The 23,073-nt window shown below is 36.8% G+C and overlaps 1 protein-coding gene across 1 annotated transcript in view; it reads left to right on the forward strand.

Annotated features, from left to right (window-relative positions):
- LOC136836675 (ankyrin-3-like) overlaps positions 1-23,073 on the forward strand; it is a 264,679-nt gene that overhangs the window by 193,664 nt on the left and 47,942 nt on the right. The window contains exons 9-12 of the mRNA XM_067101149.1: positions 14,195-14,340; positions 15,806-15,934; positions 16,867-16,980; positions 19,738-19,959. The gene's annotated coding sequence lies outside the window, so the exon portion shown is untranslated. The remainder of the gene's footprint in view (positions 1-14,194; positions 14,341-15,805; positions 15,935-16,866; positions 16,981-19,737; positions 19,960-23,073) is intronic.

A 23,073-nucleotide genomic window follows, 5' to 3' on the forward strand; every position in this document is an offset into this window, starting at 1 on the left:
CTAGATGTAGCAAAATTAAAGTTACTTTAAATAAACATTACCATCAGAGCAAAAAGTAACAAATACTATATGAAAGTGAACAACATTTCAGCTACATCAAACAGTGATAAACAATACAGACATAATAAATAATAATGGACATAATCCACGGTATAACCAATTAACCATAGCAATATACAAATATCTGGAAAATCAATAAAGCAGCAAATATCAAATCAGTAATAATCATAAACTAAAGTATCATGAACAATACTAATATAATAATAATCACAATCTTCATACAGTACAAAAACAGAACATCCACCTAGAGATGTCATGACCAGCATCAAAGGTCACCGAGGATGACCATCAGACTACAGCCGTGAAATCGAGACCACCATGTGGCGGCAAACAGGAATATCTCCACAAAACACAGATGATCACGACGGAGTCGATGCGACAGCCACACTGCTGCCTCAGAGGAATGACCCCTCCCCATTGGCGACTAAAGGTTGAGCCACCAACTCATCCTCGATAACTTGTCTGAAGTTCTCATCATCAAAAACTGTCGAAGACAGCTGGTAGCAGCTACCTGCTATTAAAAGTCCATGCTGCTATGCTGTCTAGACCCTTACTCGATGGCTGCCCAAACTTGACTAACGTTATGCCGGCGAAAACAACACAAAAAAAATAAGCAATACCGGGAAAAGAGTGCACCCACAACAAGGGAACAATCGTTCTATACACAAACAAGCATAAACCTTGCAATACATTACACACACACAATATTATGTATATATATATATATATATATATATATATATATATATATATATAATATTGTGTATGTGTGTGTGTGTGTATATTTAATCATTAACGAGTCATGAAAAATTGGTTGAGTAAGTAAACGAAACCGTTCAGATCTTTAATGATGAGGAAGTTTGAAAATAAACATTTAGAAACGTTTTTCTAAGCAACACACATACATACATATATATGTGTGTGTGCATATATATGTATATATATGTGTGTGTATGTGTATATATATATGTGTGTCTGTGTGTATATATATATTATGTACTGTATGTATATTTATACACAGTAGATGAATAGATAGAGTTGCGTGTATTTTGTTGCACAAGAATATTAAATGAAGACAGTGAAACAGAGAAGGACGAGCAGAAATAAAAGCTGCTTATAAACGAAGGTCTTGTTTAAAACTGCCAATTCATAGTCCCCAAAGCCACCGTTTGCTTATCCACGAGAAAAGGCCCCGAATTTAGCTGAATAGCGGCGCAGTCAGGCACAATATGCAGCTGAGGATGGCACAGAGGATATGACGTCAATCTTGCCTCTTTGCTCTTGTTCCCTGACCGGGAGGGGGTCTTGCAGAGTTGCAGTAGCAAGTGGCCCCAGTGGACTGCACGGCTGAAAGGACTGCCCAGTGGTGTGACATTTTGCCGTTAACTCGCCGGTATTTTTATGGAAGTTTTTTATTTTTTATTTTTTGTTTTTGGGTATTATAGAGTAGTTTAATTCAGTGCAAGTTGATTTCGGATTTAAACAAAATGAATATTCAGTGTAAACTGGTGTAGGTAGATGCAATGAAGTGTGTGACGTTCTGTTTTTTTTTTTTTGTTGCTTCATCGGAAAAGGTGATGCATTCTTTTCGGAAAAAATAAAAAATGAGTTATTGAAAAGTCAGGAATGAAAAGTAAAATCTAAGGGAATATTTTGAAGTGAATACCCTAGTGATTTGCATATAATGTCAATAAACATAACTATCCCATAAATTACTATAAAAATGTTCCTTAGAGATTGAATATCACGTGGATTTGTGATAAATAACCAAGTCAACGGATTTTTCATTTTCATCTTTACTTTCCAGAAAGTTACCCTGTAAAATCACTGTCATTAAGAAATTTTCCACCTTGTCATTTGTAACAACCTATATTCCTGTTATTTGTATAGTAGTAATAGCATCTAGTATCAAAATCAACAGTACTATTCGGAGTAATAGCTTGACCTCCTAAAAGAAAATAAAAGTAAGGTGAAATTAGTAGGACAGTGAATGGGAACTACCGGGCTCCGTCTAGGAAATTCTGTGATAATACAGGCGGAAGCATCAAGATTTAAAACGAGGAAAGTGTATTGAAATCCCCTCAGGGTATGACGGGAATCGTGCCCTTGGAAGACAGCGCCAAGACGGTTCTTGTGTGCTTTGAAGGGAAAAATGTGCAACTACCTGCTGGCAAGACGCCGCCTTAACCAGTTTCGCTGCTAGGCCTACTTATTTATTCATTGCCAGTACTAAATTGTATCGACGTTGCTTCCGCGCCACTGCCTTAATTAAAGAATTAAACTAATGTTATATATTTTTGCCTTCGGTCAGAAGCATCGTATCCCCTACATGGGAAAGAACCCTTTTTTTTTTGCCGCTTATTCGTGTAGTCTCCATATATTTTGGTTAACGGAATGTTGAATTCGCTTGTATTGTTGATTTTCTTATATAACTTGTTTACTAGAAAGATTTTTTTAATTTAATATATGAGATAGGTTGTGAGCTAACATATGTACTCGTATATATATATATATATGTGTGTGTGTATACACTCATACATACTTGCTCTACTAGCTCTCATGCCTGAGTTTATCCTGGTGCCACTTAAACCAGACTAACACGGATTGTTGCAAGTTTTAGTAAAGGCTTAATGTATTTTAAACCTGACTGTGAACTTTGTGCCACACACCCAATTTATATATGTATATATATATATATATATATATATATATATATATATATATATATATATATATATATATATATATGTGTGTGTGTGTGTATGTATGTATATATATGTATGTGTATGTATATATATATATATGTATGTGTGTGTGCGTGCGTGAGTGCGCAGGTGCATCTTCGTATGTGCGTGTGTGTGTGTGTGTGTGTGTGTCATTTCACCTTTGAGGTGTGCCTCCAGAGGGCCATTCTTTCGGTGTTCTGAAAGCATTGCTATAGAGAGGCTGCCACGCCACGCCCTACTCTCGGATATTCAAGGGTCTTTTGTTCCACCGGTGTTTGGCGTTTCTTGGTGGTCTCACAACCAAGTACTTAACATTGCTGATACGACGACCAGCAGTATGACATGCGTATAATGTGCCACTTATTCCTTAACTTTTACTCGTATATGAAGTTTATCGAGCATTTCCTTTCCTTTGCGCACGACACCCCAGAATCTGCCAAAAACGTCTTCAATTCTCTCTCTCTCTCTCTCTCTCTCTCTCTCTCTCTCTCTCTCTCTCTCTCTCTTCTTTGTAAGATAATGAGAAACTTAAATAACACTGAAAATTAGTGTTGGAGAAGGTAGGAGGAGAAAAAGTTCTTATGTATTTGTAGCATTAGAAAGCTTATTCTGTGTACTAGCTTATTGGTAGAATATAGAAATACGTAAATTCTACCCTTCTCCGGACGAAAGCATCAGTATGGGAGAGAGAGAGAGAGAGAGAGAGAGAGAGAGAGAGAGAGAGAGAGAGAGAGAGAGAGAGAGAGAAAATCTTCTGCGGAAAGCATGCATACGAAGGACAGATAGAAAGAGAGATGGAGAGATTTTGATCAACAAGATGCGTAAAGACGAGCGAATTGCAGCTAATTGCGTAGGATGTTGTATTCGGAGAGTATATCGCATCGTTGGCAATCATCGTGGCACTTTAGGCCCTTTTAGGTTGCGGTGCACGTGACCCTCAAGCAGCCAATGGCGGAGCGGATATGTGGTGGTGCCACAATGCTTTTATCACATTTACTTCGCAGTGGCATTCTGCGCGCTGAAGGAAACGACTGACGGTCGTTGAGAAACATGGGCGATTAACTGAGGTTTACCCTGAGTTCTCTACTCCGTTTGTAAAGGTTAATCGAGATTTGTTTGTTTTTCTTTGGGTATTCGGTGTACATTGTTTGAGATAAGCTTAAAGGTCGGCTACTTTTGCACATCAGTATACATAAACACATCCGTATAGCGACGGATTTGTTTATGAATACTGATGTGCGTATTTTTTTTTTTCACCATGAAGCTGTTTACCCTAACAGGGGTTAAGCCGTTTTCCCTAACAAGTGTTGCTCCGGAGAAAAAAATTGCACGGCGATCCTGTCCATACGGACATACGTACATTCATATACATACACGCACGCACACATACACATGTATATATATATATATATATATATATATATATATATATATGTGTATATATATATATATATATATATATATATATGTATATATAATTTTCGTGTTAAGAAATGCTTGCGTTTATATGTGACTAATCTCAGGGACATGTTTCTACATATTGATTCTTAGAACGAAGAACTTATTTAGAATTATTCAAAAGCCAGAAGACTTTATTTATGATTGTATATCGTTAGCATTACCTAGAAAGAGGAGTCCATTGTTTGCCTCAATCCTCTATTTAGGCTACCATTGTCACTTTATTCTTTTTTTGTTTTGTGTAAAAGAAAACTATTGAGATGGTTATTTGTCTGTCCGTCCGCACTTTTCTGTCCTCCCTCAGATCTTAAAAACTACTGTGATTAGAGGGCTGCAAACTGGTATGTTGATCATCCACCCTCCAATCATCAAACATACCAAATTGCAGCCCTCTAGCCTCAGTAGTTTTTATTTGATTTTAGGTTAAATTTAGTCATGATCGTGCGTCTGGCACAGCTATAGGTACCAACAGCACAGGCCAACACCGGGCCGTGGCTGAAAGTTTCATGGGTCGCGGCTGAGAGTTTCATGGGCCGTGGCTGAGAGTTTCATGCAGCATTATACGCTGTACAGAAAACTCGATTGCGCCAAAGAAACTTCGGCGTATCTGTTACTTATTTTTTTCTTTTGCGCTGTTCCAGTATCCATCAAAAACAAGTAAGGCTAGGTTTGTGATTTTTCCCCCTACTGCCCTAATGTTAACTCACTGGTTTCTAATAATGGCTTCACAGCGGTCTTGAGGATTTTGAAAGTAATTTTGGTGACGACCTTTCCCATTTTATCCATATCTTATAATTTCTAAGGAGTTTTCTAGTTCTGAGTCACATCCTGTCATTTCTGAGGCTGTCGACAGTGTATACCACATGTCCTGTTGACGATTGCGTTACCCTTATTTGTATGATGGTTTTCTTCTTGACTTCTACCATTTTTGTTTCCAACCATGTCCCAGAAGTGCCCAGAAATGGCCTATTTCGGCTCAAAAAGTTTTTGTAAAACATGCTTCTCAAACCCATCTCTCTTTTTAGATCAGTAGCTTCTTGTAACAGCATATCCTTTCCGTCTCACATACACATATAGACCACACAGATATACAGACCCTTCTATTCTTCACAAATCACGTTTCGCTATAAACTTTCTCATGAATTTTCTTCGTGACACTTGTGGGAATAACTTCATATGGCACCGCCCTCGGCCTCTCCATGACCAGCTATCTCTTGTTTACCCTATACACCTCCATATCATGATTGTAAACAGAGCTGAAGTCCATGAAGACAAACATTTGAGTCATAGGCCTGGTGTTATCCTTCCTTGGCGACTGAGGGGATGCTGCTAAGCCTAACTTCTTACGTCGTCTTCAAATTAGCCCCTGTTATCAGTATGGCAGATATCAAGTATGTTTATATGTATGTTATTAAGTGATGTTTGCGTTAGTTATGAGTGTACATTTACAGTATGTGTATTTTGCGTTGTATCATATACATAATATGCACATGCATAGATATAATTAAGGATATATATATATATATATATATATATATATATATATATATATATATATATATATATATATTATATATATATATATATATATATATTATTATGTGTGATATACATATACAGTATGTGTGTTTGTGTGTGTGTGGTGTTCAGTTTTTATTAGGAACTATTGTTAATGCATTCTTAATGCCGATGTCCTCTCTGGAAGCAGCACTATTTTTTCATGTTGATGTAAAGCCGTAGTATATATTTGACCTATTGTGTTTTTCCAATGTGTTGACAAGGCCACTGTAAAAGAAGTGTCTCAGGATGTAAATTATAATGAAAACCCGTCATAGTGATATCAGCACTGTATTTCAGCGGCTATTCAGAATACTGCATCATATCTGCAGAAGAATGAGCAGAGCAGTGAGAATGTTGATATGTTCTGCAGCTTAGCTGTGCTGCTTTTTGCCATATGTTTTTCATCAGTTCCTTTCCCACCCAGCTGTCCATCTTTTTCAGATTTGTCGTGCTCGTGTTTTTACCTTTTGGGCGAACCTCTGAGAGTAGTAATTTGACTCTTCGGTCTTGTTTAAATATGTAGAAATATTAACAATACTGATATTAGCATTGTAATACAGTTTTAACCTGAGTGAATTGACAAAATGATGTTTGCACTGCATTATAGAGAAGATTCAGTATGCTGACATCATTATCAGTGCTACACGGATTAGTCATGCATTTTCACCACTTTATGTCAGTGATAACTTAGCTTGCTGACATCAGCACTACAGTACAGTGATTACTCGGCATTTTGACATGAGCACTCTGGTAAGAAAGCCACACGCACCATTCTGATATCACCATAGCAATACAGTACAGTGATAATGTGGCATGTACATTGTGATACGGTGGTGACTCAGGGTACTGACAATATTGCTTCACACTGCCATAGACAGGAAGATATTTTTTGTTCCCATTTTGAAGGGAAACTGGTACTTGAAAAAGGCTGCATGATTGATGAAGGATATAAATACTTTAAACATGGCTGGGATCACTAGGTGTTGATGGAGGTGCGTTCCCCATGGCGTGTCTTTTTTTCTTTTTCCTGTTTTTCCAGTGTTGTTCATTTTGTCCCTTTCTGGTGTTTTTCTCTACACGTTTTATATATGTTTTATCCCCAGGGTGAAAGTGTAAGTCCTCTTACTGAGAGAGCGATAAGAACTGATCACACTGGTTGGGTCTCGTGTTTACAACTACACCAGATTTAATTTTGCTAGATAGGGAAACTTGACATGTACACTGCAGCTGAGGAAGTGGTTGGTGTCAGTGTAATCAAAAAGCTCTCAAAAACATTGACGAAAGTAATAGTTAGAGAATTAACTGATAGATGACCCTATAAGAGTTAGGGTGAATCCATTTGAGAAGTAGGAACATTATCATCATTACTGTTTTTGTGTCAGATTTTCCTGTTGTAGGGTTAAAGACGAAATAAGTTCAATCCATTGCCTTGCCTTCCATCTCGCTCGCTTTCTGCTTGATTCCTCTCAGGCTAGCTCTTCATCTATACCCCTTTTCTGTGTTTTCTTGCATCTTACTACTGGTCTTTTTTCTGTCAATTAAAGATCTACTACTTACTGCTCTTTATCCCATCTCATCTCATGTGCAAACTATCTGCCTATTTTCCAGCCCCTGGGCACCACATCTCTCTGCAGCATCTTATTCCTTATGTACACTTCTTCAGAATCTGCTTTCACTTGTTTTCAGGTGTCCACGTCTCTGCAGCTTAGAATAGTAGACACACACATTCATTATTGCCTTGCTCTCTAATAAAACAGTATTATTTATCAAAAGTCTAGTTATCTCTTTCCATATTGGCCAGGCTATTGCAGCTTTTACTTACTGCCCTCTTGATGCCTGCTTAATGGTCCAGTACGTGGTCAAGGTAACAGAAATGTTCTAACTCTTCTGAAACCTGTTCTTTTCCCAGTATCCTTCTTTTAAACATTTCAGGCATCGAAAATCCCTCACTCCATTTATATTTTGCAATCCTAAGCACAAATTGTGACTCCATCTGTACATTAGATATACAGAACCGAGTTCATCCACACACCTCTCGTGTAGCATCCATATGGCCATGTTCCTGACTGCATATTTCTTCCAAATGACTCCCTTTCTGCAGTCCAGTGTTCTTCTTCCACTTCTGAGATAAACAATACACCTGCTCTGTACCCTGTTTTATGGTTCAGTAGCATCATTAGTTTGGAGGTAAGAGCAATGTTTTGATTAGAGTGGAATGTTTTCATTTTTACTTCATGAAGAATATATGAAAATCTTTTATACAATTACCAGTACTGCACCTTGTACAGGACAGATAAATCTCATATGACGTCAAACGTGCAGGACTCCATTGCCCAAAATGCCAATAGACTTGAGGGGTGTAATTTGCAATTTTTTTTTTTTTTTTTAGGTCTTCCCAGTTAGAAGGAACACTGATGGAGAAGCAGGCAGGAAATTGTTGTGTGTACATTCAGATGTAGTGTCCTAGGTCGAGTAGGTAGCGCACACACACTCATGTATGTATATATATATATATGTATATTATATAATATATATGTATGCATATGTCTGTATGTCTGTGTGTATATATATACACATATACATATAAATATATATACACACACATATATATATATATATATATATATATATATATATATATATATATATATATATAATATATAATATATATATATATGGAACGATATTTATATGCATATATATATGTGTGGTACACATGTCTCTGCACACTCGTGCACATGTGTATGTGTGTGTTTTTTATGTGCAGATGGGTGGCTCCAGAGAGTATTAACTTTCATGTTCCTATCAAATGTTTGAAGATGAGGTTGATAGCCCCATGCCCTTTTCCACCCTAGCTGCGACCTACCACATTCGAATATAATCAGGTTCATATGTTCCTATTTAGGTTAGTTTAAGATTAATAAATGTGACCTCAGATCTCTCATTGATGAGGCAAAGTTGATGAACTTCATGATTTGCATCGGTCAGTGACTACATTCTACACTCTGACACACACTCTCTTGCTTCTTGGATACTGAGGCTCCTTCATTCCCGTTTCTTGTCCACAGCAACTGTGCAGCACTTGTTAGGTCTCCCTCTCCCCCGTCTTCGCAACACTTGATGTAGTTACAAATTAGCTGAAGCAACGAAAGTAGTAGTGGGCGTGCAAAAGATTTGGAAAAGAAGAGGAGTGTCTTTGGAAGCCAAATTAGCATTGTATATGAAAAGATTGTTGAGCCAGTTCTCCTTTATGGTAATGAAATGATTAAAGTGAGAGTTAGGAAGAGAAACGTTCAAGCCACTAAGATGAATTGTTTGCGTAGTAAATGTAGTGTGAGAAGAAATGAAAGCCTCAGAAATGTTTAGATACATGCATACAGCTGATATTATGATTAACCTAGAACATCAATACACATATACATACATACATGCATACCTGTGTGTGTATATATGTATGTATATATATATATATATATATATATATATATATATATATATATATATATATATATATATATATTTGCATATGTATATATATTATATATGCATTTATATATATATATATATATATATATATATATATATATATATATATATATATATATATATATATATGTATGTATATACATTAATACATACATACTTTATATATCTATATATATATTTATAATAAATATGTATATTTATATATATAAAGCTCGACATTTTCAGTGAAAGTACACTAACTTATCTACGTGCACTCATTATCTGTACTTTTGAAGTCTGAAGGAGAGAGGTCTTATGTACTTGTATCTAAAATTAGTATGGCGGCACTGGTCACTCAGGTCATTTACCTAAGCCTTCGAGCTCACCAGTTGTTTTCCAGGTTTTTATTGCGTAATTACTAATGATGTATTATTGTGTATATTTTTAATATGCAATTATTTAAGCAGAAGCTAAACATTGAATGGGGTACAACGATTTTGCATTGACCGCACTAACCAGAAGCCTTACTATGACTCCTCGCGTCGAGTAGCTTGTTTACTTAAATATTTTTCACGCTTATTTTGCTTACTCTTTACGGTGAAGTTTACTTCAGGTACTCAAAGTGACCTATGAACGAAGTCAAACAACCCTTTTGTAAACCAATGTTATATCCTGTGATTGTTGATGTTACGCCGATGTATACAAACGGTACTGTGTATGTGAATCAAAGAATGGTTGGTTGGTTGACTGGTTTACAATCTGGCTCTTATCTCAAGGCTAATGTTCAAGGGAATGAGAACCCTGTTGTAGACCTCTGCACGCGGATCCAGCCTACAGAAACCAACTTTTCAATGAAATGTCAAAGCTGTCAACAGTGAAGCTGTATAGAATCTTTCTTTCCGATTTCAGGAATTCTTAGGCTATATGTTTAACGACAGAATTTTCCAAAAAATAAGGAACATTATTTGCTGATGAATTATCCCTACTTTTCTGATGACAGTATTTATTTATTATTATCGTTACACTATCACTGGTAAGTGAAATAGCATTGGTTGGGAATGCCAAAGTTAGAATGTATGAATGCATTGTTGAGTCAAACCTTCTTGTTAAAATGAGAAGTAAAGAAGGATTAAAAAGATACACAACAATGTTAGTATAAGTAAAAATATAAAACCGTGAGTTTTGAGATGGTTCGGTCAAGTTGCGAAAATGAAAGTGTATGAATTGTCGGATGAATTGAGCTGGAGCATGTAAGAGGAGCCGACTAGCTGCTAATGGGACTTTTGTGGATTCGTATGAATACGGCGGTAACTTATGTCTTGATCTTTCTCTGAAACCATCACCTCATTGAGGAAACGGTTGACATACATTGCTGTAGTTAAATCGTGACTAAAAAGAAAAAAGCACATAATTGGGATATATATTGAAAATTGATAGACATTAAAGTAGGATTTCGTTCTCTGATTCATGTATGAGCTGGTGCATAAAAAGTAATTTATATTTGCCGTATTTGCTGGTAGGATTAAACCATTTATCTGCAAAGTCAGGTTCAACTGGAAACTGATTTTTCAGCTTGAAAATCTAGTTGCCTTTTGTCTGCCCTGAATCATAGTTAGCAGAAGAAAATCCGGTTTGTAAAATTTTACATTCCCTCACCCAATGGTCTAGGGAAGGGTTAGAGCGTTTAGTTCGTTTGCCGGTCCGTCTCGAATGATTTATGGTAATGTTAAGGGCCAGATCTAAGCAACTGCAAGACCTGAAGGTATAATATTGTGTCAGTAGGCACATCTTGGATGCTTACGAATATTCATTCAGAAATTGTGTCACTTCAACAAAAATTTAAACTCTGGGTGACTCCGGTCAATAATAATAATAATAATAATTTTCTTTGGACTGGCGAAGATGAAACACAAGACAGTGTACAAGTAATGCATAAGAAAAATGTATAATACTAAAGATTGTATAGTCTTAACAAAGTATGTAATAACAGTTCTTTTGAAAAATATAGAGAGAAGATCTTCGTCATTGCCCTTGACTCATCATCAGGATCAGTTGCCAAATGTCAACAATGCCATCACTCAAAAAACTTTGGCCCGGTTTAACGCTTAATGTTGTTTGTCAAACACACTATTTACAACTGATATAAGCTGAGACAAACAGGTTTCGTTCGACGGGTAATTTGCTTTTCAAGTGATTTGCTAAAAGACGAGTATAAAAGTTACACAGACGTGAGTTGGATGCGAGTACCAGTTTTGTTGCCTTTACGCTTGACTCGTTTCGGGAAATTTTCTTTGCGCTGAGCATGTATTTTTTTATTTGATTTACTGTTGCTTGCAGTAATTTACCCAGTGGGTTCTCTGTTTCCTCAAATGATTTTGTTTATTTTATTTTGACATACACAGCAGCTAGTGAATGAGGACAGATCTGACTGGTGCGTAGAACAGATGGATCATCGATGCTATTTTTGCACAGTTGGAAAACACCCAAGCACTCTTGAATAGCAAAGAAGGCTCCCCGTGTGTCCTTGAATCTTGCGTCGGTGTGGTCTTTGTTGTTGCTTGATAGACAACGCCTAAATGAGTTCTCGATTTTATATGTTGCAAATAAACGTCCTTGAGTCACCGTCTTTAGTTGACAAAGTTGATTTTTCCCGTAAGTGAGCAGAAAATTTTCTCTCAGTTGAATCATAAGCCTTAATATTTTCTATGTATTCAGTAGCTATATTAATTCTTGTAGTGGTTACACTTGAGCTGCATACGAAAGTCGTCTACATACCGAAATACTGTACATAATGGAAATGCTTGTTTTTGCATTAGACAATTCCTGTATCATTTCATGATAAGATATATAGAATAAAAATGAAGAGGAAAGACCCATTTGTCTTGTGTAATCTCTGCACTTTTGAATATTATCACTTAATGACTCCCAGCATTAAATTTAAATTGTTTACATTTCATATCAATATATACACATCTGCTGTGCAGTTCATGGCCGAGGGGATCAACAGTTACACCGGCTCATGTTAATTTCTATATAAATCTTTATTGTTATTATGGAAACCCTCGTCATTTCTATACCTTTCGTGCCTCACAGATTGCGTATGGACCATGCACGCATCTTCGTCTAGTAGCGAGTAAGTGTAAGAGCTGAGAAGCAATAGTACAGGCAGCCCTGTATCCAACCCGCCCTGTGATCTTGAAGGTTTTTAAATCTAAGTTGCCGGTTACTCGGTTTTTCACACTTTTTCTCGTCTGTCGTCCATTCACTACCGGGGTGCTGTTTCCATGATTTTTCCCTCATTCGCGTACACCTAAAGATTATAAATATATTAAAATATTTAATTATTTATTATGAATTCGAAAATAAAAATGAAATTACTCATGTAGGTTGCTCTTAAGGGGACTCGGTCAGGCTCAGCTGACTAGACTCAATCATAATCAGCTGCTCGCCGGTGCTCCCGCGTTCACCTCAAGCCGCCAGTTTTACTTTCTGCCAGTTTGTCTTTCACAGGACAGGCAGTCGACGATTGGGCCTAGTGACTGTCGTTTGAGTGATTGTTCGTGGTAAAGTACTATCAAGTGCTAACGGAACTGCCTAGTGGTTTATATTAGTAATATATGCTTCCATGGTAATATTCCTGTGGGGACCGTCAGTGTTAGTAGGCTAAATGATACAAAGACTTTTTGTGCAGTTTACAGTCTGTGTGCCATTTCTAAAAGCATTAGAGTATTGCAGCAGAGAAAGTACTTAATTGACATTAGGATAGATAAGTTCGCGATTCCTTAGAAAACTAACGTTCGCTGTTCGACAACGCTGAGTTTTCTCGTTCGGCGTCGGGGTGTATGTGTGGGTGAGTTAGCGTTCATTGTGATTTAGGCTTATTGCTCGGAAGGGAGGGGAGCCTTAGGCCTAATGGGGAACTTGCAGCTACACAGAGAAAATAAGTAGCGTAGATAGATATGGGTTCGTATGTGCTGAAAAAGTAAGATTACTAAATTATTAATAATGCATAAAATTTTAGCCTTTAAAAAATTACAAGACTGAGAATGAAGCTTTAGTGAAGCCCTGAATATCTTTATCGTTAGCCAAGCGGTCCAATGATTTTTATTAGCCCATGCTTTCAATATGTAACCTGTTTTTTTGGAACTTTTGATAGAAAGGAACGGTAAAGAAACACGTTTGAAAATATTCCTCATCCATCTATCGTGCATTCCAGTCACTTTATAATAGTTTATTTCTCAGTTCTCAGGCTTTTCTTTTCCCGCTTTCGTTGCCCTTGGAAGGAGACCTAGTGCTAAGACAGGGTCGTCCAAGTTGTTTAGCTGAGGGCCACTCTTGAAAAAACAAAAGTCATGCGGGCCACCTGTGTGTATGTATGTACAGTATATAATAAAGGAAAATATCCTTTTACTTATTTTTCTCTGTCGGGTCACTTTCAAAATCAAACGGGCCACTTTTGGCCCACGGGCATGGGGTTTGATGGCTTTGTGCTAAGAGATTCATATCAATACCGGGAGTGTTTATGGCTGTATGTATGTCTTGAACTTTACATTACATTACGTAGTCTGAGTCGTTCTTCGATGTTTTCTTCTGCACGAAAAACTTTCTTTGTTGTACAATGTGTAATAATAATCGTGTGTCATTGTTCATAAGGAAGAAAATATGGACGTATTGCACCGCCGTGACTATGATAATTATGTACCCATTCTAGTTCTTTGCACATTGTTCAAGCTCTCAAAGCAGAGCAAGGGACTAATTATGACTAAGAGTCAGACAAGTGCATTGTAGTTACGGCCAATTGCTTTGCCTTAACTAACTCTGACACATCGCAAAAACTAACCCAAACAGCAACAGTGCACTTGAAGACTTTTTTTTTCTCTTTTGGCCAGAAAAATAAATATCTTAGCATATCCGTTTTACTTTAGGTGGGGTGTTAGCAAGTCCGATGTGCGGTAATCACCGATGAAAATCGAAAGCTGACACACGTTTTTTGGATGAGGGAAACTGCTCTTCACCATGAGAAGGAAATCTTACGTGTTGCTGCTGTTCTTAGCAGTCTTTGACTTTCCAGGTAAGCAAATAAATGGCCTTAGAGTGGAAGGGAATATACTGGTAGATTGCTTGTTGAACAATCTGTATAGGTATTACTATTTAAAATGGCGCTTTCCTCGTAGGAAATAAATATGTGAATGTTATTTTGGTTAATATGAAGAGTTTTTAGACAGAAAATTCACTCATTAAAACTGTACTATATATACGAGAGTATGTCGGACCATAAACTTGGTGTGAATGAGAAATAATTGTGACAGGACTTACCTTCTCAAGTGTAGGCGAGTGTTCCTGAGCAAAATCAAAACGCAGAACAGCCATTTTCATGGGAGATTTCCATTTTTTATTCTTGTCTCTGGGGAAGATTGATGAGCACTTCTGTATTTAGCTACTCAGGAGCATCCTTCGAAATGCCAGTAGGAGAGTGGAAGAGGAACTGTGACACTGTGACCAAGCAAAATCTAGGCCAGGGTTTGTGAGGGCATGACAAACTTTTTTACTGTCTTAAGATGCTACAACTGCTATTGAGCAGTGGTGATGAAGTCAGTCAGTAGAGCTGGAAATATGAGGTGCTCTTGACAGATCATGTTTGTGGTTAATCAGCAGTTTTTGAATAGTTCTGCGCTGATTCGTGCGTGTCGGTTGATATATTTTTGAAAATGGGAATGCCATATTAGATGAAATGGTCACCTTACTGAATGCTATCTCGTTAAAAGTGGTGCTCAAATTCTTCTTAATATACAGGTTAATAAGAAACTTGGATAATTCAGGTAAAATTGGTTGCAGGGCACAAACGGGATGCATGTAAGACAAATGAAATTGTATTAGTTTGCCGATTAAAGCAAAAGTCAGTGTACGCATGAGGTAGTCTAGCCTATTGTTCGGCTATTAAATTTCATTCATATAATTTGGTTTCTGGTATCTTTGTAGCCCGGAATTTAGAAGTTGACTGAATGCCATAGAGAGTTTCAAATGAATTTGCTCTTCGCTTTGCCTTTTGTTTAAATGGAAGACAGTTTTTTTAATGTGCATCATTTGGTAGGCTACCCAATTGATCTCTTTTTCTGCTGAAGTTTCTCTTTAAATGAACCCGGTGATCTTGTCTTTCCACAGGTATCCTCCCCAACTGTCTCCCACGTCCCTTTGGCCTTGTATAGCTAACATGGGCCATGGCTCATCTTGCCGAGTCTCTCTCTCTCTCTCTCTCTCTCTCACTTGTGTTAAGCATTTTAATCACCATACTCGTGGTAAAAAAAAAAATTCCTAACCTTGATTCCTTACGAAGTAATATTGATATTATGGTCGTATGTTGGTGTATTTCCTGTCTTTGATAGTGTTATATCGTTCTTGTTTTAATAACGACCTAATTATCAAAACAACTATAGTTTGTTCCACAGTGGATGTCTTCCACGTAAATGAAGCCGAGTTTAATTCCAGTACCATTGTAGCAACGTTATAATATTTTCTCATTTTCTGTTTCATCAAAGGTCAGTGTTTTGAAAACCCTGAATGCCTGTGGAATAATTTCATGTGTCAAGAAGGAGAATGCATCTTTGAATCTTGGGTCTGCGACGGCAATCGAGACTGTTCCAACAATAAGGACGAGGAGAGATGTGGTTTGTATTTCTTGCTTGTTTTTGTCTCGTGAGGATAGTCTTTGGGAATCCCCTGCAAGTGCACTTGTTCTCTGTTGATATTTGATATCGTAGTAATGAATCGCAAGCATTTTCATTTAAGGACTAGTTTTTGCTTCCCTATGATTGTTTTGCTATGCTACAATTGTAGGTGTGATACATTTGTAATGAATATCTTAAACAGAATGTCAAGTGTTTATGTTTTAAGTTAGGAACTTTGTGTTATTGCTTGTATCTACGAGATGAATAGAAAATACACAAGTGCAGGCCATATTGTAGTCTTTTCAACTCACAGACTTGCATATCAGAAAGCCAGACCGGCAAATCATCTATCAAGTTGAGGTGCTACTGTATTTGCAAATTATATCATGTACTTAATTTACAGGTTTTATGTCAGATATCCAGTGATGTAAATGTTAATGTACTTTTTAACTGTACTGCAACTGGCTGCCTGAATTTTCTTGGAAATAACTAGTGGTTTTGCTATAAGTCCCTTGAAAATTGTCACACTGTTGTATGCTATGAAGTTATGAACCGTAATTCTGTATATACTATAGGGCAGGTTCCATAAGATTTGTGGATTCTGATTTGCATTTTTACTACCGTTCCATATCCAGAAATTTTTTAGCCAATCCTCTGAAGTTGGGTGCTTTATTATTACAGTAAATAAAGAAAAATGCTTGGAATGGATTTTCTATGTCTTATGCCACAGTTTCGTACTGTGTTTGCTAACTTTGCTGTGTGATCTTAACAATACCTAATAGGATTGTAAACATACCAACTGGACAGTTCTTACAGGCAGTAACGAATTGCTTCAGTCCACTGAATTTATTTTTCCCCTCCTATACTTTGACAACATTTGCAGTTAAGTTTCTTAGGGAAAATCAGTGACTTCTTTCCTTTTTTACCTACAGGGCCGCAGTGTGAAATTCACCTCTTTGGATGCAATAATGGGACTTGCATTTCCCAGGAAAAGATATGTAATGGACATAATGACTGTAGTGAAGGAGAAGATGAAGACAGTTGTGGTAAGTCTCTCTCTCTCTCTCTCTCTCTCTCTCTCTCTCTCTCTCTCTCTCTCTCTCTCAAAGAAAACGTATTTCATGTGATTATTTTGGAATACAGTAAACAAATCTCTAGGGTACTAGAGAATAATGATAATTCTATAAAACAACCCTGTACAGAATGTGACACTAGACATAAAAATGTGCAGTTTCATGAATTCCAAGCCAAATTAGCATACTAACTAATGATCATTTTCAGGGCTGTAAAGTTGATAAGAAAACTCCTATCCATGGATAAGATAGGAGGAGAACAGGCTGGATTATTTATTGTATCTGCATTTAGGTAGAGCTACTCATATTCATCTACTAGCAGGTGATCTATTTAAAAAAGCAGATGGCAATCTTCTCTACAAATCTCTTAACTAGAGTCATCGGTGAAAATATACTGGCATACGTAGTACATTTTCAGCATTGTAGACTTTGTAGCAATATGCAGATATTCCTACTTTACACCATCATTACAATATATTTTCAGTGTTGCAAACTTAGTAGTAATAGTGGTATGCCAGACATTCCTACTTACACAAATGTTACAGTACTGTACTGCATACATTTTCAAGATGGTATTCTACACATAGTATCAGTATGCCAGACATTCTTATTTGATACCAACATTACAGTATATTGTCAGTGTGGTAGACTTCATAGGAATATGCCAAAAAATCCTTTCTACACCAGCATTATTCACTTTTTTCAAATGCATTGCCAGTTTCTCTTGAATTCTAATTCTCCTCTGTTTAAAACTTCTATCACTGTACCATATTTTATGTTCTCTCTAATTACAGTAACTTGATGCATTCTCATTTTTTAAACCATAATTGCCCTTCCATTTTACATTATCAAATCATTATAAGGCAATCTTTTATAATTCAACAACTGGACAAATTTTAATTTTTCACCTCCTCTTGTTGTCTTTGATTTTTTATACATGTTACTGTAAACATAAATTAACATGCTTCACATAAATGAACAAATAAACAGATTATAACTTCTAGTCTCAAATTTGACTAATGCACTGCAGTATGAATTGATGCTATACAGTATATAATATTTACTAATACGGACTGTAATAGAATTACAAACATTTGATAAGTGACAGACAGAATACTTTATTTTGATATAAAAGCAAAAGTTAGAAAATGGCCTCTTAATTACTGTACTAGCCATAAAAGCACAAAATCATACGACATGACAAAGCTGAAACAGCATATTAAGATATGTAACTGAAACCCCAGCCTCTGATTATATGAAAATTTCAAGAACTTAAAAATAAAAGAGATATGAAACATTGTGCATATAGCAGTCCTTAAACAATACATACACTGTGAGTATGAGTAGTATATTTTTGCACATATAATCAAGTCCAAATGGAATGAAGTTCTACTGTGATAAACTGAATTGTAACAGTCCCACAGCCTAGTTTTCACCTTGGGTGTAGATTATACAAATATCTACAGGAAATGCTGAGTTTTAACAGTTCAGAACAAATTGTTACTCAGATTATGAAGTACTAAATCCTGAAACATCAGTCTATTGGGAGCTGATTATGGCCTTGACTTGGAATCAATGAATGCTTTAATGCTAAGTAATTTAGAAGGAATATAAAACTTCGTCCAGGTTGCTAATAAAAAAGCTTGGTCACCAGACTTATCAAGTCTTGTGAACAACTGAGATAACCTTAAAAGAATGATTTATGCCACTGCCTCAGAAACAACTAAATTGGTTTTATACAATGTTTCATACAAAAGAATTAAGGATCGCTTGATCCACGTGAATACCCTATAAGTAGGTTGTACATCAGGATGGGACTTTTAGGTTAGATGACTTGTGCACTCAACAAGGCATACAATTGCCCAACTATTTGAAAAAGTTTGTCTTGATTCACTTAAATTCAGAAGTGAAGAGTGGGACATTTTGGTTTAGCCTTTTCATGAAGCATCTTTTAAACTTAGATGTTGAGAATTTTTTTTCTGCCTTGCCAATTCCTGCTTACCAATCAAGTGTCTCCATAAAGTAACAAAAGTTCTACTGCTTTTAAGGGCTGTTCTGTCACCAAAACATAGTGGTGCTTCTCTCTCTCTCTCTCTCTCTCTCTCTCTCTCTCTCTCTCTCTCTCTCTCTCTCTCTCCCCCCCTTACCAGATCATGTCATCAGGAGTAGGCATGGCTGCGTTTTGCACATTTGTTGCCAATGGTGATAAGCAAGAACTGTGGTGGGTCTGCTGTGCTACTGGAGTGATCTTTGCAGCTCTCGAGAGAGAGTTAGCCAGAGCTAGGATGCTGCATTCTTGCTGTGAAAACTGCTGTGTGCACCAAGCTAGTGGAAGGCAACCTTATCTCCTCTCTCAGGAGCAAGCCAAACTTGGATGCTGCTGTTTGGCCATTAATGGTTCTTTGGTTGGTAGGGCATAGCTGTATTTAGTCCGTTAATTGTTGGAAATTGTACAAGAACTGCTAGAGGGTCTTGTTTAGTGACTTCCTTCCTCTGCCTGACAGGTGAGCCTGGGAACATTTGGACAGGAATATACACATCTATGTGACTAATGAGTTTGTGTGTAAACATTTATGTTAAAAAATATTTCTAGAAGTATCCATGCTCCCATGAAAGAAATAAAAAGAGAATTCATGTAAAACCTGGTATCTTTTTAGTTTCAGCTCTTGAATAAAGACCAGATTTAAAGTAACCATGCAGTACTAATTTTCTTTTTATTTCTTTTTCCAGGAAATATATGTTACAGCACAGAATTCCAGTGTTCAGATGGCCAATGTATATCTGGGCATAGTCGAGTTTGCGATGGTAAAAAGGACTGTAGAGATGGAAGTGATGAATCAGGATGTGGTAAGGAATGCTTTATCCCTGCCCTGTACTCTGTCTTTTATGTTCTCTCCATTGCCCTCACTCACACTTTTATTGTGTATGGTGATAAATGATATTTAGAATACTGTGCAATATTTCAGTTGGCAGTAGATGAAATGTGTTGAGCACTTGTATTATTATTGGAGAATTGAGATTAATATGTTCAGATATAATGTATCTCCATAACTGAGTGAGAGAATGGAATTTTTAAGAGCAGTTTTGTTTTGTTTTTAAATATGAACATGGCTTCGCTAGAGCCAATTGCTTTGGACTGAAATGATGAAAAATGCTACCCATGCTTTCATGATGCCAGCTTATTTTGAATTTTGAGTCTGCAGTTGATAAATCTGCATCCAGTCAGAAGAGGGATGAAGGGACATACAAGTCAGTGCGATTTAGTTACTTAACAAAAATTTGTCATAACAATTTCCACAAAGATTTACAGACATGGAAACCCCTGGGAACTTTTTGTGCATAGATTAACAGTGCAATTGGAGAAAGAGTCTAAGAATTTGTAAAAGCTAGAGTGGAATGGAAAGAAGAGGATTGAAAGCAGAGTTAAGCTAAAGAAAGCGGAAGGCTTCACAGATGTTGAGAATTGCAAAATATACATTAATGAAGAGATATTTGATGTCCAAAATACTGTATATAAAAATATATGGGGAAGAGAGGGAGGTGGAGCACTAGAATTGTAGGAGTGATAGGAAGGGGGAGGAAGAATCCTTTGTTTCCTTCTATCGAAAGGAAAGAAATTATGTTTAAAGCTAGATCTTAAGAATCAGATTTCAAGGAGATCGCAAGCATAAAGTGAGAATGAAGGGGCCAGTGGTAGCTGCCCTGGTAGAGAAAACAAGAGAAAATAGGAAGTTTTTTGAATCTACAATATTATCATATTGAGTTCTTCGGACTTCTTTAGTTCATACACTTTCAGTCCTCTGTAGAAAAATGAAAGCAGTCATGCATGCTGAGTGTTAAGGTGGAACCAGAATTACTATACTGAACTGTGAAATTGCACAGTAATGCCTAATGTCTGATACAAACTAGAAAACTTAAATTGCTTATATATAGGCCAAAGCTGTAAATGTTTTAAACCTAATAAAAAAAACTTGTTATATACAACTTTGAGTGATGATGGATGTTGGCTGTTTAGGTTAGCAAATCATTATCTATGTGGTTAAGATTATGAAATGTATGATAGGAATTAAGGACAACACATCATGAATTTAAGCACCAAAAACCCATTCTGCTGCCATGATACTTTAAACCATTTTCAGTTTCTTCAGAATGTTGAGAAATGTGCAAACTGTTTCTCATGGATTAAAATAATATGGTCTGTTAGAGTTAGAGTATAAGAGGAAAACTGCGGAGTTGCACTGTGAAACCACGGTAAGCAGAGGGTGGAAAGTAAGATGGAAGAAAGAGAATATGAACAGAGGTATAGTAAAAGGAATGAAAGGGGTTGCAGCTAGGGGCTGAAGGAACGCTGCAAAAAACCCTAAGTAATGCCTACAGTGCGCCACGTGAGGTGCACTGACGGTGCTACCCCCCTACAGGGTAATATGGTCTGTTTACCTTGCTTAAACTTTAAAAAATTCAAGTAGAAATCTTGGTAAAAATCATGGGTTTGTAGACTAGATTTTCAAAATTCAGTCTTACCATCACCACTTGACAAATTGCTCTTAAAATTTATCATTTCTGTATATTTCTTTGGGTACATGTAGTACAGTTTAGGAATTAAATTAGATACAAAGCATCTTATGAAGAGAGATATTGGCCATGCATATGACAGCAAATCCAATAATAGTTAATAACATTGTGAAGATTTTTGTTTCAGTTTAAAATTAACAAAATATTCTGTGGGTTTTGAGATGTGTTGAAATTGTTTCATGTTATAATATATGTATATAAATGCAAAGAAATCATGGCAAAAGGCTGTTAAAGGTCAAACTATAAATATGAATGGAAATTGTGTACTGTTTATATTTCATTGCAATTACCAGGAGTGATATATTTGTGGCATTTCAACAACAGATTATTGCTTGTACAGTAACACCCAGACAATTAATGTATTTGATAATTGTGCAGGACAATATTTCAAAACCTTCAACGTATAGAAGAAAAGTAAGTGTAATGGCAACACCTTAACAGCACTTGTAATATTACATTCGTCTCTCTCTCTCTCTCTCTCTCTCTCTCTCTCTCTCTCTCTCTCTCTCTTCTCTCTCTCTCTCTCTCTCTCTTATAACTAAAACAGGTTTGACCTGGGAAAAAACTACTTTTGGTAGCTGCAGTGAGTCTTCAAAGGAGTTACTCTCTCATGGTTCCCCCAGGGCTATATAAGACAGACCAACCAATTACAAAGAGTTCTCTTATAGTTGGTCTCAGCTAGAATAGTGCTTGTTGGCACAGTGATAGAATGTAAAGGACTCAGGACAGGAGGGCTCTATCTCCTATCCTACAACAACTGCCTTGGCTCTCTCTACATCCCACTCTCACAGATGCGACAACAGCATGTGTCGGCCATCTTCCTCATTACACACAAGGTCTATGCAAGATAAATGTTCACCCCAGTCCCATGCCTGTAGTTCAGGGAAAGTGGGTGGGTTTGAGGACTCGCAGCAGCTACCAAAAATAGGTTTTTTCTACATCACAACCTGTTTTTTTGATAGCATAGCATAGCATAGCTGCTGTTCCTCCTCAAAGGAACTTACAAAAGAAATTGACAGGTGGCGAAATGACTTAGCTCCTAACAAATAAACCTCCAACATCCCAGATCAATTTTTGGCGCAAAGTATAGTCATAGGTTATTAACCATTTTCTTTATTCCAGATACCCATAGAGTTTGGCAATAAAGAACAGGAAGCAACACACGGACCAATATATGTATTATTCTTTGTGGTTCAAAGGTGACTTACTTAATTATGTCTGGTCTGGATGTGGGATTATTGTGCCTTCTCCAGCAATATCTCAGCATGACCACCACTCATATGGTAATACAGTAGTGTTTCAGGAATTTTTTATTCAAGGTAAATTCACAGGTTATTAACTGTTTTCTTTATCCTGGATACCCATTATGGTCTGGCAAGAAAGAACAGGAAACACAAGAACAATGATGTATAATCCCTTGTGGTTCTACAATGACTTAACTAATTATGTTTGGTCTGACTGCAGGATTATTGCTCCTTCACAGGTTCGGGAATA

The sequence above is a fragment of the Macrobrachium rosenbergii genome, chromosome 56, assembly GCF_040412425.1.
Source record: "Macrobrachium rosenbergii isolate ZJJX-2024 chromosome 56, ASM4041242v1, whole genome shotgun sequence".
Lineage (NCBI taxonomy): Eukaryota > Metazoa > Arthropoda > Malacostraca > Decapoda > Palaemonidae > Macrobrachium > Macrobrachium rosenbergii.